General features: G+C 39.1%; 2 long non-coding RNA genes across 2 annotated transcripts; both read left to right on the top strand.

Moving 5' to 3' along the window:
* The first annotated feature begins 279 nt into the window (after positions 1 to 279).
* Positions 280 to 6,298, top strand: LOC308392592. The gene is made up of 4 exons (XR_013970842.1): positions 280 to 312; positions 1,446 to 1,472; positions 3,697 to 3,727; positions 5,269 to 6,298. It is a non-coding gene; the product is annotated as an uncharacterized lncRNA (long non-coding RNA).
* Positions 6,299 to 15,545: 9,247 nt separating this feature from the next.
* On the top strand, positions 15,546 to 18,217 carry LOC308393033. The gene is made up of 5 exons (XR_013970909.1): positions 15,546 to 15,663; positions 15,753 to 15,974; positions 16,063 to 17,277; positions 17,459 to 17,595; positions 17,685 to 18,217. It is a non-coding gene; the product is annotated as an uncharacterized lncRNA (long non-coding RNA).
* Positions 18,218 to 20,197: the final 1,980 nt, after the last annotated feature.

Genomic DNA, 20,197 nt, shown 5'->3' on the forward strand with positions numbered 1-20,197 from the left:
TATGTGCAGTTAATAATATTTTAGGAAGTAGAATTTGAATGCAGACCACCTCAAATATTAAAGCCTTAAAAATATATCGTGCAGTTTTTCATGTATGAGTGTTTTGCAATCTTAAATGAGAGGTAGACCAAAGAAAACAGAGGAGAGTTGTTGTTTGTATTCCAGCTGTAGTAAACAAAGAAGTTCAGTGAATCTTTTTGACAACAGAGAGGGATGCAGTATTGATGCTAATTTGAGTTTTCTGATCCTGTATTTTTGCTCTTTGTCTTTTGTTACACAGAGTGAAATAGAAGCTTGGTTTTGCCTTTGCTGGTAAGTAAACAGTGATTGTAACTGAAGCAATATGAAACTGGGATTGTGTAACATTTTTAGCAATTTACATACAATAGTTTAGCTTTTTGTGATATCTTGCCATTTGCTCATGGGCAAAAACACATTTAGGTTTTATAAGCAGTAAGCCTCCCCACTAGACCTGTGAGTGTCCCTAAAAATGTCCCTGAAGTTTAATAGGCCATTTATGTCTAATTTTAATTTTAAAGGCTTATCAAAGCGTTTCTGTAGTAATTATTGTTTTTATTACACATGTTAAGGCCATTTGAGACTCTGCAATTAAATTTTGCCCTCTTTAGACTAAAGTGAGTTCATTTTCTCTGAGGTACAGTGCTGGGAAAAGTCTTTCTTCCTTGCAGATTTATTTTGTTCATGCTTTTTTGTCACATGTTTCAAATCATCTAACAGGGATGATATGAATAAATACAAAAAAGCATTTAAACATTTAAGCAATAATAAAATACTAAGAGAACCAGAGTTGTGAGTAGGCAATGTTGTGTATGTTAAAGCCTGTGTGTAATTTATGTACACTAAGTTTAAATTCGTTTCTTAATAATTTGCTCGATACAATGTGTTTGAAAATTTTATACAAAAGGGAAATATTGCAAAATACAAAAAGATTCCTGCCAACAGGTACAATGGAAGGACTTTTTATTATAATTTTTAAGAAATTTTAATTGCAAAAATGGTGTGCTACTGTTGTTACTATGACATGTCAAAATTTACATGTATTTTAGGATTTACATATTCAGATCAGAACTAAAACCTGGTGAGGTTTTCCGTTGATTCTAACAGTTGTGGTTTTTCCACACTTTATTAAACACTGACTTGTGATAGAAAATGATGGAGCTAAAAAGCCATAATCTGTACCAACAAATATTGGTGCCTCTTCTTTTCACTTCTGTAGTATGCATGCCTTTATTACACATGTTATCGCCATGTGAGACTCTGTAACTGAAGTTTGTCCTATTCAGACTACAGTGAGTTCATAAAGGCTTGAAGAAATTGAGGATTTTACTAGTTATTTCATGTCACAATAAATTGGATTGTGTGTGAAGAGGTTTAACAGTCTAAGTCATTAAACAGTGATCTGATGTGTTGTTTCCTTTCTCTAGGATACTGATCTGATCGTCTCAAGTCTGGTAAGTAAAGGTTTTGTCTGAGGTACAGTGCTGAGAAAGGTCTTTCTTCTTTGCAGATTTATTTTATTTATGCTTTTTTCACGTTTCAAATCATCTAACAAGGATGACCTGGATAAATACAAAAAGCAGTTTTAAAGTGATGATTTCATTTTTGAACCAGAACAACCTGGTCTAATGTAAAAACATGTTGGTCTCTAATACCCAGCTGTGGATGCCCTGATAGCAACAATTACCATCAAGCATTTACAGTAACTGGTAATGACTGGTTTACATCACTGGTTGATTTTGGTCCACTATAATTTCAGAATTGTCTTAATTAGATCCAAACAGGGCAGGCAAGAAAAGAAAAAAGTCGTAATTAAGGCCCAATATAGGGTTTTCAAGTCATACCACGTATCTTAATTTCATTAAAGTCCAGACTGATTAGTTTATACCAAGTGTTTTTTTTCATTCATTCAATTGGACTTGCTTGTGTGCTTCAGATCCTAAGTGTGATTAAACTTAAGCCCAGGACCTGATGAGTTGATGGTCCTGAAGTAGTAAAGGAACTCTGGGACATCACAGTAACAGCACCATGTTTGACTGTAATGCTGGTGTTTTTCTCTCACTATAGATGATTCAGTTTAGTGCAGTTCGTCAGCACAGCTGTTGGTTATCATCGAGATATTATTAGGCAACTTGTTTTTGCCTGTTCAGCTACAATATCTGGGAGCGTTTTTGTTTTCTGGGGTCTCCAAATCCTTAGAAATCTCTTTGTAAACCTTTACAGAACTATATGTGTTTGTTTCACATTAGAGCAGCTCACGACTGGCAGTTTAGGGACGATTAAATATTCACATAGGGCAGGGGTCTCAAACTCCACTCTTCAAGGGCCGGTGTCCTGAAGCTTTTCCACGTGTCCCTGTTACAAAACACCTGAATAACATTTGTAGGTCATTAGTGAGAGTATAGAATTTGACTGTGTGCTGAAGTGGCATCCCCTAAGACTACTCAAATTTAAGTAATTTAAGTGTTTGGAAAAATGTACTTCTAAAAGTACTTTCATTGCATCATGTTCATTCACTCATGAGCTGCTATAACATGAATCAAATGGCTGAATTACCACCTCAGCATGCAGTCAGGTTCTGTAGAGTTTTGCTAATGACCTACTAATGTTATTCAGGTGTGTTGCAACAGGGACACATAGAAAAGTTTCTGGACACCAGGCCTTAACGACCAGAGTTTGAGACCACTGGTGGTAGGGCATTGTGGATTTCAAAAGCTTCTTCCCTTAAATCACTGCCTAAAAACTGCTTTTTGTAATTTGTCATAATGACTTGCAAAGTATAGGTGGGATGAAAACATAAACATAAGACATTTTATAGTGGCCTGATATTTTTATCAAGGCTGTTTTTTGAAAATAATCCTGGCCTAATTTACAAAAGATGAACTGTCTGAAAGTCATGTTTGTTTGTTTAAGAAATGTGGGAATGTCCAGCAAAGATCTTACATGCAACAGCTCAGATACAGCACTCACTTCTGTTCTTTTTATCATGAAATGATCTACAAAGAAATTATCATCATACTAAATTTTGCTAATTAGGCCTTAATATCAGCTATGATAAGTTTATCATAGATTTAGTGTAGTGCTTATTGCTGTGTATCAAACATGCCCCAAATGTGACTGAAATATGTAGAAACTGCTGTGTAGAAACTAGCTGTCTCCAAATTTCTCATTTTGCCAAAATACATACAGAGTGGCCTGAAACTCTGCTGTAACCTCAGTGTGTTGGTTTTGTTGGACCATATAATATTTACAGTAAGTTACTGTAGCAGCACGTCTTGGTGTAAGTTTATAGAGTGTTTGTTTTTATTGTGTTAATAGAATTTGAATGCAGGCCACCTCAAATGTCAAAGCCTACATTCCATACAAGCTATCATTTGTGATTGTTGCCTACTTTTAAATTGTGACATCACCATTTGATAAAGTGTGTAGTAGTAGGTGAAGCAAATCATTGGTTACGATCTCTACTCTCTTATGTAACTGAACCTAAATTTTGGAGCATTACATGACTCAGAAACTTGTGTGGCTTATTGCAAATGGATAAAACTACATATTACCTTTTATGAAGATGATCATCTTTATTAGGGTGCGGAAAAAGAAAACAGAGGAGAGTTGTTGTTGTCTAATGCTGATTGGAGTTGTCTGAGCCTGTATTTTTGTTCTTTGTCTTTTGTTACACAGAGTGAACAGCTCTTTGGCTTTGCCTTTGCTGGTAAGTAGACAGTAATGGTAATGTTTAGTAATTTACTTACAGTAGTTTGGCTATTTGTGTTATCTTGCCATTCACTCATGGGCAAAGACAAATAGTCAGGATTTAGAATCTGTAGCAGCAAAGCCCCCACACAGGACCACTGACTGCCCCAGAAAATGTCAATGAAGTTTAATAGCCCATTAATGTCTGATTTTAATTTGTGATGGCTTATCAAGTCCAAACATAGTCAAATGTCAGAGACATCTTTATGCAGTTGTTTCATTTCTCCTTATGTTTGTGGATTTAAGTGTGAGTATAGGTGGTACCTTAAACACTTAAGAGCACCACAGCTATCGATTTTTATTGTCTCTCTCATTCCACTTATGAATTAGCATGAAGTCAAAACGCTAGAAGTATTTTTCCTGAGTGACTGGCCTGAGTGCAGTTCACACTGCAGGCGAAAGCGCATCAAATCAGATTTTTTTGTCATGTTGGTATCAGTGATGGTATCATGGTATGACAGTGTGAACGGCACAAATCCGATATTTTAGAAAGCGACTGCTGTTTGAATTTCAATTGTCTTAATTAAGGTCCAAAATAGTGTTTTGAAATCATTTCACAGCTCTTGCTGATCATCAAGATGTTTTTAGGCAAATGTGAGAAGGTTTGTGTTCTTTTTGGCCAGTCAATAAATAATTTTGAGTTTAATGGATATAAAGTATTTAAAGCAGGAGGCCTGAAACTCTGCTGTAACCTCAGTGTGCGGGTTTATTTGGACCATATAATATTTACAGTAAGTTACTGTAGCAGCACGTCTTGGTTTGAGTTTATAGACTTAGTTTATTGTTTTAATAGAACGTAAAAATGTCCTTATAACAGTTCCACCATCATTTGTTAAACATTGTCATTCTGTTCACTCCAATAATTTACTGTAGAAGTCTTTAGTATTTAAAGCCCTACATGTACTGTATTTTCGAAATTATAAGGCATAACGTCAATAAACAATTCTGTTTTTAAGGCAGATTAACCCAAACAAACAGTCAGATAAGTCAAACTTTATTCAAGTCATTCACAAACAACTCTCAACACTGTTCAGTTGTAACACATAAAATACAGAACAATACACTCACTTTTTCAGTTCATTCCTCATCCACAAATCCATCAAACTCTTCATGGGTTGATCAGTTTGAAATCTGCTTCATAAGCATGTCTCTTAGCACGTGCCAGGTCCTTGTACACACACCATAATGTTATGTTGAAGCACCGTACAAATTACTCTGCGAGGTGCTGACTATGGTAGCCATAATGCTCTGACAATACATCAAGCAGCGCAGCTTTGTAGCTTACCGAAGTCTTACTAAAATATTTGACAGAATTTTGAGCGCTGTGTACCACAGAAATCCTGTTCGAGGTCAGTAAGCATAACCAGAATCGATACACTAGGCACATTGTATGTTTTTGAGAAAATGACAGGATTTTAGGTGTGCCATATAGTCTGAAGAATATGGTAAATCCAAGCATATTGGAAATACGACTAATTCCAGTCCTTTTGTGTCTTACAGGTGACCTGCTGCAGAAGATCCTCTCTCTCTCTATCATTATAAGCAATTCTGTCTATCCTATCACTCTCCCAACTCTATCTAATTTGACAGCCATTCTATCTTGTATCCCTCTATCTCTACTGCTCTATCTAATTTGAAAGCCATTCTATCTTGTATCCCTCTATCTCTACCGCTCTATCTAATTTGAAAGCCATTCCATCTTGTATCCCTCTATCTCTACTGCTCTATCTAATTTGAGAATCCAAGTTTTGAGAATCCTTTCAGAATCCAATTTTCAGAAATCCAAGTTACCAGAACTTGATCTATCTGTTACAGAATTCTGAGAGATCTCTGCTCTCACTGCTCTTTCTTTCCTGTCATTAAGCTCTCACATTCAGTCATTTTGCTGGAAATTACAAGTTGAATATACAGTAGTAGAATTACAGTACAGTAGAACTTATAGTAGAAACTACTTACACAGCCCTACATTTGTCATTTTAATTTTGCATTACACTTTGGAATTAACACTTCTAGTTTGGCTTACTTTGATCAATTGTATAAAATATCACCTCTTTATAATTTTACTTGTAATAAGATAATCTGGTTATTTTGTAATACATACATTCAGATAAATAATAAATTAGATCCAGTCTGTTAGTCTGTTTCATTGGCTATAACATTTGACTGCAAGTTTATAGTACTATTATTTAAGGACAAACCCATTTTGTCACTCAGTGTAAGTATTCAGTTAGTATTGTCATCGAGAAGTGCCTGAGGACCCAGACTTCCTGTTTCCTGACTGCTGCAGAAAATCCAGCTGAAGAATCCTCATCGCCTGTCATCTTATCACCACACCACCAAAGCTCCATATATTTGATTTCAATTTTAGATATCTGAAAGATTTACATAAACTCCCCTAAGAGCTAAGACTTTTATTATAGCCTGTTGATTGTTGAGATTTATTCTGCATATCATTTTATAGAAGTTGTAATTATTTACCAGTCTGGTTAAAAAAATATAAGTAAAATTATACAGTTTCTAAGAGCTACAATAAAACGGACCAAATTGTTTCCAGAGAACTTTGAATTTCCTTTATTTTGAATTTGGAGTACAAATCAGCTTTTTAACATCTATTCATATATTCATAAAAACATTTTACAGTATAATAGTACATTTCTCAGATTTAACAGTAACTTGAGGAGTTGTACGTTTTTCTGTGTTTCAAGGTTCAGTTTTGTTTATTTGTGTATAACCACATATAAGCTCCAGATTGTACTTCAGCAAAATGCCAAGAAAAGGTCAAAGGTCGCAGTCTCAGAAGCTTAGACGTCAGAAGGAGAAAGAACAGCTGAATGTTTCTCAGAGCAGTGAGCAGGTAAAGGTGTGTGTTTCAGCTTTTCCCAGCACAGAAGTGCAGAGCAGTGTTCAGACAGCCACAGTGTCATATGCAGATGTGGTAAAGAGAAGTGTTCCCTCAGTGTCTGTCCCAGAGCCTGAAATTATGCAGGTAATCCATATTGACCCCCAGCTAACTGTACAAACACAGCATGATGGAGAGACAGCCAAAGTATCTTATGCAGATGTGGTAAAGAGAAGTGTTCCCTCAGTGTCTGTCCCAGAGCCTGAAGTTATGCAGCTAATCCAGACTGAACCCCAGCTAACTGTACAAACACAGCATGATGGACAAGCTCCAGGACAGTCTCATGTACAGGTTACAAACAGTGAAAGTCGTCCACGAGTGAGTAGCGTCTGTGCTTCCCGAAGCCAGGCCGCTCCTAGGTATGGAAAGTACCGGAATCAGCAATGTATGGCTAACAGTTTGGTTTTCCTGTCATTCTTACACGAGGATGAATTTATTACCAGAGCAGATCTAAACCGTGTGTTGGACAAAGGCCATGCCGTCTATTCAGATGCCAGACTGAGGTTTGTGAACAGTGTGTTTCTAGCCTGCGATGAACTTCCCTCAGTGGTCACCAGCCGCAGACACGAGTATCAAGTCGACATGTCTCAGTTTGCTCATTACGGCACATTTGATGGTACAGATCACTTTCCGAGCCTTGAACAGGGACTACAGTGTTTGGTTTCAGACGTTCGCTACGCTTTGCTAGTCATGGGAGGAACAGTCATCGCTGTTAGCAGGCTGAATTCAGGTGAATATGCATATTTTGACCCTCACCCACGTAAGTCTACTGGTATGCCATTGTCGCTAAGTGTAAGTGGTGGAACTGCAGTTATGTTGAAGTTCACACGTCTTAATGACATGATTGACAGGATCAAACGTTTGTACCGAATGTTTAGCATCGCACCAACCTGCACTTATGAGCTACAGCCCATCGAGTTTCACAGTGAAAACGCTGCTGACCAAAGAGATGCTAATCGAACCACCGAATACAGACAAACAGCTACAAGTGCACCAGCTTTAAATGAACGTGTTCATAAATTAAACTCTGAAATATACACTGAGCAGACACGGAAACCTGTGACCAAAGATTTAACCAGTGAAGTAATGTCATCCAGAGTTGATTCTTCAAATGAGACAGCTGCTCCCAGAAATAAACATCATCCTTCTGATTATTTTGAAAAGGAAACCTCTGCATCTTCTGTGAGAGAAACTCAGGTAACACCAGATTCTGTTCCTCAGAATGATTCAAACAGTGCCTCCAGTTCAACTAAGATAACAGAGGAACTCTCAGATAAACTGCTGAAACGTAATAAACAGGAAAGGCAAAAAATGAGGAGAAGATTATTAGCCCAAGAAAAAGTACCACAGAGAAAGGAAAATCAGAAGACGAAAGAAAGGCAGATGTACAGGTTTGATGAAAGCTTCAAGACAAAGAAAAAAAACTCAGCTAGGAAGTCTGATGATCCTGATCACAGACATAAAAGGATTCTGTACAGAAATGAACTGTATAAATTAAATGCTACCTATAAGGAGAAAAAGAAAGAACATTTGAGAAAGATGTATAGAGAAAGTGCTGAAATTAGAGATAGAAAAAGAGAACATGTCATAAGGACATATAAAGACAATCCCCTATTCAGAGATAAGCAGAAGGAACGTGTAACAAGAACATATAGAGAGTGTCCCATATTCAGAGATAAGCAGAAGGAACGTGTAACAAGAACATATAGAGAGTCTCCCATATTCAGAGATAAGCAGAAGGAGCGTATAAGAAGAACATACAGAACTTGTGCTGGATTCAGAGAAAAACATAAAGCTTACATGAGGTCATATGTATATAACCTATATAAAGAAAGCGAAGAATTTAAAAAGAAAAAACGATCTTACATGACTAAGCGGTATGGAGAAGAGAAACAATTTCAGCAACAACACAAGGACAATATGAGAGAACGAATGAGAGTAAAATATTGGAACGGTTTTTCTTTCAGACAGATGCACAATGTCAGATGTGCAATGAACATAAAACGAAAATATCGCCAGATGCATCGACCAGCTGAGACTTTACAGTGTCATCCAGAGAACACTTTAATGAATGAGGCCATATCTCGTTTCAGATCAAACATTAAGTCAGCACCATCTTATGTTTGTACTGTTTGTCTAAAAGCTTCTTTTCCTAATCAGGTGAAAATCTGCAAAAGAGAAAACTACTCAAAACACCAGACTTTAGCTCATCAGTGTCTAACTGGTAAATATGTTCATGTGTGTGATGAAGCATGTCATGATCACTGCAGCTTTCCTGTTGAGAGAAAAAAAGAGTATATCTGTCACACGTGTCACAGTTCCCTCAAAAGTGGATGCATGCCCAGGCTTGCTGCTGTTAATGGTTTAGAACTGCAGGATATTCCAGCTGAACTGTGTGATCTCAACATTCTGGAGAGACATCTGATTGCCAAATGCATACCATTTGCTAAGATTATTCCTCTTCCAAAGGGGAGACAGAGACTCATACGTGGTAATGTGGTGTGTGTACCATCTGAGGTCCAACAAACAGTTGACAGTTTACCGAGGATCAGAAGCCAATCACAGATCATGAGGGTGAAATTGAAAAGACGACTGTGCTACAAAGGTCATCAGCTGTTCCAGACTGTCACCTGGTCTAAACTCATTCAAGCTCTGTGTAAACTGAAACAAATTCATCCACAGTACACAGATATTGTTATCAGAGATGATGCATTGCTTTGTGATCCAACGTTACCTGATGATGACAGCAGTGATGAAGCCAGCATGGCAAGTGATGATTATAATGAAGCAGATTTAATGGAAATTGACAACTATGAAAAAGATGCCCTTTTGTGCGAAAGTGAGTCTCAAAGTGACCAAGATATTAATATGCAATCCTGTGATGAACAACCAGAGGAACAAAATCCAGATGAACCAGAAAGTGATTTGAACAATGGAGGTTTTGCTCTAGAAAGTTGTCTGCAGCCTGTAGACATTTCAGAAGAGATTCTCTGTTTCACTGATAACACATATTGTGTGGCTCCTGCAGAAAGAAACAATCCTGTTAGCTTCTTCAGAACTCCTCATTTGGAAGCCATGGCATTTCCTGTGCAGTTTCCTACTGGTCAGAATACACTGGATGAAAAGAGACGTCTCAAGCTCACACCAAGTGCTTACTTCAAGTCAAGGCTTTTCAACATTGATGCAAGATTTGCTAAAGACACAAATTACCTGTTTTTCTCACAGTTTGTCACTGAAATACATTTGGCTAATTCCAGCATGACAATACAGCTAAGGAAAGGTAAAACTATGACCAAAGATGGACGCAAAATCACATCAGGAATGTTACAAAGTAAGACAGAAGTAGAGAAGCTGGTAAGAAATAAAGATGCAATCAGATTTATGCAGCCACTCAGAGGAACTCCAGCTTACTGGCAGAAAACTACCAGAGATCTATTCAGCATGGTTCGCCAAATAGGAACACCTCAGTTCTTTGTCACTTTCTCTGCTGCTGAGATGAGATGGCCTGAAGTGATTCAAGCAATAAAGAGACAGCAAGGTGAAGAGGTTGATTTTGAAGCCCTGGACTGGTCAGAAAAGTGTGAAATTCTAAGATCAAATCCAGTAACCACCATGCGAATGTTTGATAAACGTGTTGAGGCTTTGTTCAGAGATTTGCTTTTTTTCTCCTGCACAGCCCCTTGGTGAGATCATTGATTACTTTTACAGAGTTGAGTTCCAGCACAGAGGTAGTCCACATATACACATGTTGCTGTGGATTCGAGAAAAGGTAGAAGCAGATGTGGATGACGACCAAACTGTCTGTGACTTTGTTGACAGATACATCTCAGCTCAACTCCCTGATCCAGAAAAACAACCTGAACTGCACAAAAAAGTCACTGAGCTACAAAAGCACAGCAAAAACCACACAAAGACATGCTTTAAGAGTGTGAACTCTGGTTGTAGATTTGGGTTTCCCAAACCACCAGCCACAAGAACAATGATTGTGAGACAGGATGAGGATTCAGACACTGAAGCTGCAAAAGCCAAACTCAGACCTTTGTTGAACCTGCTGAAGGAACCTGAAGCTGCTTCCCTCACCATAGAGCAGATTCTGTCACGATGCAACTTGACAATGAATGAGTATGAACAATGCCTCCAAGACATAAACAAGAAAACAGCTCTGATTCTGAAACGTGACCCAAATGAGTGTTGGATCAACAATTACAACCCAGACCTGCTTGAAGCCTGGAACTCTAATTTAGATGTCTCATTCATTTTGAATGCCTATTCATGTATAGAATACCTCTGTAAATATATAACAAAGAAAGAATCTGGCCTCTCTGAATACCTGAAGACAGTTATTGACAACTCTGATAAGAACACCGTCAATGAATGTGATGAAATGAGAGCTGTGATGCAGGCTTACTCAAAAAAGAGAGAAATCAGCGCACAGGAGTGTGTGACTCGAGTCTGTGGCCTAAAAATGAAAAAATGTTCCCGCAGTGTTGTATTTGTACCAACAGATGATAACCCAGTAAAAATGAGTCGGCCCATGAGCTTCCTGGAAAGCACAACACACGACAGTTGTAATATTTGGATGACAAGTTTGAGTGATAAATACAAATGCAGACCTGAGACCCCAGAATATGAGGAAATGTCACTGGCTGATTTTGCTGCCTTGTGCAGGTTGGTGAGTGGTCCAAATGAAGGAAAAGATGTGCTTCCTCTTCTAAACCAGCTTGGATTTGTACAAAGGCGAAAGAATGATAAACCAGCTATAATCAGGTATTACCACTGTTCACAGGAAAAAGATCCTGAGCAATATTATGGTCGACTGTTGAGACTTTACCTTCCACACAGATCAGAGCAGGAACTGAAACCACAAGGGTTCCAAACCTATCAGTCCTTCTACAACTCAGGTTTTGTACGACTTCCATGTTCAGACCACAGTGAGTCTGTGAAAAGGGTTGTGAAAAGAAATAAAGACAAGTATGAGAAGAACTCTGAGGATATTGAGAGTGCACTGGAAGAGTTTGAACAAAATAGGGATGTTGTGATTGATGAATGGTGTAATCTGGCTCCTGAATCTGAAGTTGTGAGGCTGCAATGTGATGAGAATCTTCCTGAGAGACATTCTGATGATGAGAACGAACAGGAGAATGTTCCCGACTACAGTCGTCAGTCTGATGCTGTAACAAAGATCAGAGCCGTCAGAGAACAACCTGCAGTAGATCCAGCCGTGGTACGTGTAATGTATCAGAATCTGAACCAGAAGCAGGCCTGCGTGTTCTATGCCATAAGAGACTGGTGTATTCAGCGAGTTTGTGGTTTGAACCCAGATCCATTTTTCTTCTATATCAACGGTGGTGCAGGAACTGGAAAGTCACACCTGATTAAGTGTATTCACTCTGAAGCATCAAAGATCCTGAGCAGACTGCCTGCTAATGCAGACGAAGCTGACATATCAAATCCAACTGTTTTACTGACTTCATTTACCGGTACAGCAGCTTTTTCTATCAGTGGCTCTACGTTACATTCTCTACTGAAACTACCCAGGAGTCTGAAACCACCCATTCAAGGACTTGGTAACCAACTGGATGAAGTCAGATCTGAGCTGATGAATGCTGAAATTATTGTTATTGATGAGATTTCAATGGTTTCAAAACCCCTTTTTGCCTATGTGGATGCAAGACTGAAACAAATCAAAGGCACTCAGAGACCTTTTGGTGGAATGTCAGTTTTAGCTGTTGGAGATTTTTACCAGCTGCCACCAGTGCGACAGTCTAAACCTCTCTGTGTTTACGATCCAGAACAGATTGACCTATGGCAGGAACATTTTCAGATGATCACTCTAACCGAGATCATGCGTCAGAAAGATGATGTGGCCTTTGCAGAGATGCTGAACAGGATTAGAGTCAAAGAAAAGACAGATGAGCTTTCTCAGTGCGACAGAGATTTGTTGTCACAGGCTGTGACTGCACCAGAAGAATGTCCAACTGAGGTCTTACACATTTATGCCACCAACAAGAATGTGGAATCCCACAACATAGATACCCTGAAGAAGCTTCATTCAAACATCATAATAATCAATGCAGACGATTTCCAGAAGGATAAATGTACAGGCAGAATGGAACGAAGAGACAAACCATTTACAGGTGGGCGAAATGATTTACCTGACACTCTGAATGTTGCTGAAGGAGCTCGAGTCATGCTGACCAGAAACTTGGACACACTAAACGGTTTAGTCAACGGTGCTTTTGGTATACTGGTAAAGGTGGTGAGATCTGAAAATGATGGACACATAATTAAACTGGGGCTCAGGATGGACAACCGGCAGCCTATGAGACACAACCACAGTGCTAATGCAGCATCTGATGATCTGGTTTACATTGAGAGAGCAGAGGAGAGTCTGAAGTTTAAAGGAGCAGTACGCAGACAGTTTCCTGTAAAGCTAGAATTCGCCTGCACAATTCACAAAACTCAGGGTCTTACAACACAGACAGCTGTAGTTTCAATGAAGAACATTTTTGAACCAGGTATGGCTTACGTTGCTCTCAGCAGGGTGACGTCTCTCAGTGGACTCTATTTGCAGGACTTGGATGAGAAAAAGATTTACGCCAATCCCGAGGTAACTGCAGCGCTCCAAACCATGAGACAAGCCAGTGTTGAGGAAATGATGCCTCTTCTTCAGGTCAGAGAAACAGCCAGCAGACTTGACACTCTTACACTGATCCATCACAATACAGAGGGTTTGCCATCTCACATCAGTGACATCAAGAGTCATCATGAAATGTGTTTAGCAGATGTTTTGTGTCTCACTGAGTCTCACCTTCAAGGCTCCTTTGTTGCAGACAGTCTTCATTTGGATGGCTACACCATGTTCAAACGCAACAGACATGTGTCCTACACAAACTTTCCTCACATGGCCAGCAGAAGTGGTGGGGGAGTTGTTGTGTATTTGAGGAATCATTTTCAGGTTCAGGTAAAACAGTATCTGCATAATGTCACTGATCTTGAGTTTTTAGTGTTGAAGGTTCAGGCTCCATTCCCTGCACTCATTGCTGTTGTGTACAGACCCCCTGACTACAGTTTGACACCATTCATGCAAAACCTGGTAAGTCTTTTAGATTCACTTGAAATAATGGACTGTCACCCAATAATTGTGTGTGGAGATTTTAATGAGAACCAGTTGCAGAGTGGAAGAAAACAGATTCTGGAGCAGTTTCAGTCGAGAGGGTATTCACAGCTGATCACTTCTGCCACTACAGACAAGAACACCCTGCTTGACCTCATTTTTATTTCTCAGCCACAGAAATGTCTGTATTCAGGTGTTCTGAGATCATATTACAGTTACCACAACCCTGTCTTTTGTGTCCTGTCCTCGAGCCAATCATGAAGTCGTCTGGTGAGTTTTGAAACAATTACAGATCATGTTTGTTACAGAGTTTACTGATTGTAGAGCATGAAAAAGATTTTTCATTGAAAAAAGGGTCTTCCCTACTCTGTCTGTCAGAAGACCCTTTCTTATTGCAATGTTATTAATCATTTCACCAAATCATTGCTGAACTTCATGCAGAGCAGAGAACATCTGCTATCATGCACCTCTGATCTGAAATGTGCTGCAACATTTGATAAACCAACATCATGTTTTAAATGACTAAATCTTTTTACTATGACGTATGTAGCTCAACAAACGAGATCTTCCCCTCCAAGGGCTTTAAAATATGAAATAGTAAATAAATAAATCCCAGATAAATGCAGGTATTTATTATGATGACATACACGAATAAATACAGACAATTATATTTTCTTGATTATAGTAGATTTTGTAGAATCAAAAGTTTTTGTGATGAATGAGTTTTTGCTTATCATGTTTTACAGGTAAAAAATGTCAAAAGTTTTAAACTATCTTTAGGCTACCAGAGATGTCTATAATGATACATTATGTAGAGAAAAACATTAGTACAGCTTACAGAATATGTATAAAAACTGATTTAGAAGTAAATGGATAGTTTTCTGAAAGTTCCCGACTACAGTTTAACACCACCCACCCAGCTCAGCCCCCAAGTGTCTATGTAATGCTGGTATGGTGTGTGAGTTTGACTTGGCCTTTATCCGGGTGGGTTTGGGTTTGGGTGGATAAAGGCCAAGTCAGAATTCTCTGAGCAGCTGGAAAAAGCTGCTAATAAACAAAGACATCAGAAAGTGTGGGCTTTAGGTGTAGCCCCCGCTTTCTGATGCACTAATTAAACTTAGTAACCGACACCCCATACCAGCATTACATAGACACTTGGGGCCTGAGCTGGGTGGGTGGTGTTATAAGCACGTGTTTTGTTAGATATATTTTTTCAGATAGGGCACAGTCTCCTTTGTGGGAAAACCTTCAAACTTCACCATCCTCAGCTGAAACAACAACATCTTAACACCATCTTCATGAACTGCTGAGCCAAACCTGATCCATCAGTGCTGGACTGCACAGATAACTACATGCCACAAGGAGACTGCTGTGTTATGAACTGCCATACCAGTGTGTCTTCAATGGAGAAGATGACACACCCATCACCTGACCTCCTGCCTGATCTGGAGACCATCATCATGCTGCCACACTACAACCTCTGAGACCATCAATGATGACTCCTACTGAGGAAACTGTATTTCCTGTCAGAGATGCTCAGTGATCCTCAGAGCAGAGAGAGGTATGATTCTTTATCTTTGATAAAAAATGTCAGTGTTTTTAATTCAATTAATTAATTAAAATCCTGTTTATTGAATAAACAATTCCACACTCAAATGATTATACTTGTTGACACTTTTTGAGTTTTAATTGACATTATGGATTACAAATCTATGCTTTTTCTACTCTGTCTCTCGGTGCAGGTATTGCTGTCTTCTGAATTCTTCAGTGTCCCAACTGAGACATTCAAACCTCATTACAGAGCTCATGTCTTTCCTCACCATCATGTAAGTGTGAGATTGCTCTGGATTCTGGTTATGTGGCCCGCAGCACCTATAAGGTATTTCAACATTGTTCATTGTATAACTTATTTGTAGTTTTTAGGGTTTCTACAGACAAATAAAATGTTCCTTTTTCTGTATTTTTTAGAACAAGCTCGTCCAGTGTGCCTGCATTCCAGCTTCTTAGACTCTACGCAAGTGGACAGAGTATCAGTGTTTGACCACTCTTACAGACACTGACTTCTGTCAACTCACTGCTACTGATCAGGCACTTCATCCAGGAAGACAGAGGGCTGCAAGCCTGTCATCATTTCCAGTGTGGCTTTGTATTCTTGGGGTAGCATCAGATTTTTCCCACAAATATTCAAAGGTAACATTTATTTTAAGCTTAGTTATTAAATCAAAAGTCTTCTCTTGTGTTATGTCTGTGAAGGTTCTCATGGTGTCCTTTGATGTAGTCTCTCTCTTTACTTGCATACCCACTACAGAGGCAGTGGAGATTGTCAGAAAACGACTACAAGAAGACAGCTCCTTGGAAGACAGGACCAACTTCACACCCGATCAGATTTGCACACTGTTAGACCTCTGCCTTACCACTACATATTTCAAATACAACGAGGGTTTCTACAGACAAAAACATGGCTGTGCCATGGGCTCCCCCGTGTCACCTATTGTAGCCAACCTTTGCATGGAGGAAGTGGAAAGGAAGGCTCTTGGCTCTTTTAAAGGGAGAGTACCCAGCCACTGGTACAGATATGTAGACGACACCTGGGTCAAAATCAAAACTCAAGAAGTGGAATCCTTCTCTGCGCACATTAACGCCGTGGATAAAAACATCAAGTTCACCAGGGAAGACACAAAGGACGACTGTTTGCCTTTCCTGGACTGCGCTGTGCACATTGAAGAGAACGGCAACCTCAACATTGAAGTTTATCGGAAGCCCACACACACGGACCAGTACCTCCTCTTTGACTCCCATCACCCTCTGGAACACAAACTTGGAGTAATTAGGACCCCCCCACCCCCCCGGGCAGAACATGTTCCCTCTAAGCCTGAAGGGAAAAAGAAGGAACACACACATGTAAATGAAGCGCTTAAAACATGTGGCTATCCTAATTAGGCGTTTATAAAGTCAGCAAAGATGCACAGAAAAGAACATCAGATACCAGCGAGGGAGGATAAGAAAGACAGATGCAACAACATTGTCATCCCCCATGTACTAATTAGACTTAGTAACCGACACCCCATACCAGCATTACATAGACACTTGGGGGCTGAGCTGGGTGGGTGGTGTTATAAGCACGTGTTTTGTTAGATATATTTTTTCAGATAGGGCACAGTCTCCTTTGTGGGAAAACCTTCAAACTTCACCATCCTCAGCTGAAACAACAACATCTTAACACCATCTTCATGAACTGCTGAGCCAAACCTGATCCATCAGTGCTGGACTGCACAGATAACTACATGCCACAAGGAGACTGCTGTGTTATGAACTGCCATACCAGTGTGTCTTCAATGGAGAAGATGACACACCCATCACCTGACCTCCTGCCTGATCTGGAGACCATCATCATGCTGCCACACTACAACCTCTGAGACCATCAATGATGACTCCTACTGAGGAAACTGTATTTCCTGTCAGAGATGCTCAGTGATCCTCAGAGCAGAGAGAGGTATGATTCTTTATCTTTGATAAAAAATGTCAGTGTTTTTAATTCAATTAATTAATTAAAATCCTGTTTATTGAATAAACAATTCCACACTCAAATGATTATACTTGTTGACACTTTTTGAGTTTTAATTGACATTATGGATTACAAATCTATGCTTTTTCTACTCTGTCTCTCGGTGCAGGTATTGCTGTCTTCTGAGTTCTTCAGTGTCCCAACTGAGACATTCAAACCTCATTGCAGAGCTCATGTCTTTCCTCACCATCATGTAAGTGTGAGATTGCTCTGGATTCTGGTTATGTGGCCCGCAGCACCTATAAGGTATTTCAATATTGTTCATTGTATAACTTATTTGTAGTTTTTAGGGTTTCTACAGACAAATAAAATGTTCCTTTTTCTGTATTTTTTAGAACAAGCTCGTCCAGTGTGCCTGCATTCCAGCTTCACAGAAAAGAACATCAGACACCAGCGAGGGAGGATAAGAAAGACAGACACAACAACATTGTCATCCCCTATGTAGCCGGTGTATCAGAAAAACTCAGGAGAGTTTTCTCCAAATACGACATCCCAGTGTACTTCAGACCCAGCAAAACACTCAGACAGAAACTGGTTCACCTGAAAGACAAAACTCCTAAACACAAACTTAACAATGTGGTGTATGCTGTACAGTGCAGCGAGGAATGCCCAGACTTCTACATCGGAGAGACCAAACAGCCACTTCACCAGCGCATGGCACAACACAGAAGAGCCACCTCCACGGGACAAGACTCAGCAGTTCATCTGCATCTAAAGGACAAAGGTCACTCTTTGAGGATGCCAATGTTCACATTTTGGATAGATGGAGGAGTGAAAGAAGCCATTTACGTCCACTGTGAGCGACCATCTTTGAACAGAGGCGGTGGTTTACAACACCAACTGTCTGCCATCTATAATCCAGTTTTGAGTTCCCTCCCCAGACACTGTAACGTCCACTCACATCCTGGGAGTGGGCGTGGGTGATTTCCTGACCTCAGGAAATCACATGATAGGGTGGGGCCAGGTTTCACAATGAGCTCACCCAAAACCCTGGCTGATTGGGACCCACACCCACTTTCACACCTTGGCTCATGTGATTAGGTAGAGGATCATCAGGGGGTTCTTTGTCCCTGTTTGGGGAGAAACTCACACTGGGTTTAAATCTGGGACTCTCCACCATTGACCCTTAGAACTGAAGAAGCTTCTCGGATGAGAGGTGAAACGTCTTCAAGAAACTCAAAGAAGTCCAGACGCTTTTCTGTCCAAGCTCCTTAGACTTCACTTGTGTTAATTACATTTTATTTGTTGTTGTTTTCTTTTAGATTTATATGCAGTGATTGGATGTGGTGGAGCTTTGTTAACCGCGTGGAAAACATCTGTTTGTGATGATATTTACAATGAGGCTTTAAGGTGATAGTTTCCATGTAATTTCAATCCTTTTACTAAGCAAAAACATGTTTGCAATTAACATATTTTTTCAGTTTTGTCTTTTGGATTTATGGTTAACATTCCTCTGTGACAGCAAATACTAAACTGGTCCAAGTAACCAGCATATCATTGGTCAAAGGCAAAAAGGACCACATGTCACACTAGCAATGAATTTGTGACTGTGTTTGTGTTAGTATAGAGTAGGTCTAACAGTGGTTTTCCACATCTGCTCTAATATATATAGATAATGGGTCAGACATATAAAGTCATTTTGAAAAGTTCATAAAGGTCATTTATATGTGTTCCTCTTTATCATTCTATATCAGGTCAAACAGCTGACTTGAGTTTTGATCAGAGTAGAACCATAACATTCATGCTAATGGTTCTACTGTTTACAGTTACTTTATGATGGATTTCACCCTGGTCACAGCACTATGTGAAAAGCTGTTAGAGGTAAAGTTAAGCCAATTAATACCTCATCATAAGTCACTCTCTAACGCAGGGCAGTGATTATTATTCACTGTAATTTATTCCACAACAATGTTCTTTATTTGATTCTTTAAATATGCACATCGATTGTTTAGCTGTGTGACTCTCCACACCTGAAATATATCACAATGTGGACTTCATTTCGACAGTATTTTGTAGATTGGTACCATATTTATCATCAAATCATCTTGTGCATTTATTAACTAAATGTTGTTTGTTTTTGTTTTTTTGTTTGTTTGTTTGTTTGTTTGGGGTTTTTTTGTTGCCATTTTTACATTTCACCAACTGTGTAAATTCTGCAATTTTACTTTGGTTTTGTTTCACATCAGTTTATCTGCTGGCTGGTATTCCTGTCTTCCTTCTCTCACCCCAACCAGTCGCAGCAGATGGCCGCCCCTCCCTGAGCCTGGTTCTGCTGGAGGTTTCTTCCTGTTAAAAGGGAGTTTTTCCTTCCCACTGTCGCCAAAGTGCTTGCTCATAGGGGGTCATATGATTGTTGGGTTTTTCTCTGTATCTATGAAGCGCCTTAAGGCGACTTTTGTTGTGAATTGGCGCTATATAAATTTAATTGAATTGGTTTTCTTCCTTTTCTAATGTTTCTGGTCATTTTTTACAGTTAAACAAGTAACTTTGAGGTTACTTCATCATTTTTAGCTTTTATCTGTTTACAGTTTTTTCCTAATAATTACATTTCTGCAAAATTATAGCAGTTCTGATAAGTTGTAATATTTCTGCCAAGTTATTAATTTTCTACTAAATTATATCATTTCTGCTAAGTTATGTTATTCTAAATTATTACATTTCTGCTAAGTTGTAGCTTCTGGTAAATTACAACATTTCTGCTGAATTGTTATGTTTCTTCTAAGTTATTGCATTTCTGCTAAGTTATTGCATTTTTGTTAACTTGATGTTGTTCTGCAAAGTTATTAAAATTTCAACAACTTTTTAAAAACTAGCTTTGATTTCTTCAGCTTCTTCAGCTATTTTCAAC

The sequence above is a fragment of the Rhamphochromis sp. 'chilingali' genome, assembly GCF_963969265.1.
Source record: "Rhamphochromis sp. 'chilingali' genome assembly, chromosome: 2".
In the NCBI taxonomy this organism is placed as follows: Eukaryota; Metazoa; Chordata; class Actinopteri; order Cichliformes; family Cichlidae; genus Rhamphochromis; species Rhamphochromis sp. 'chilingali'.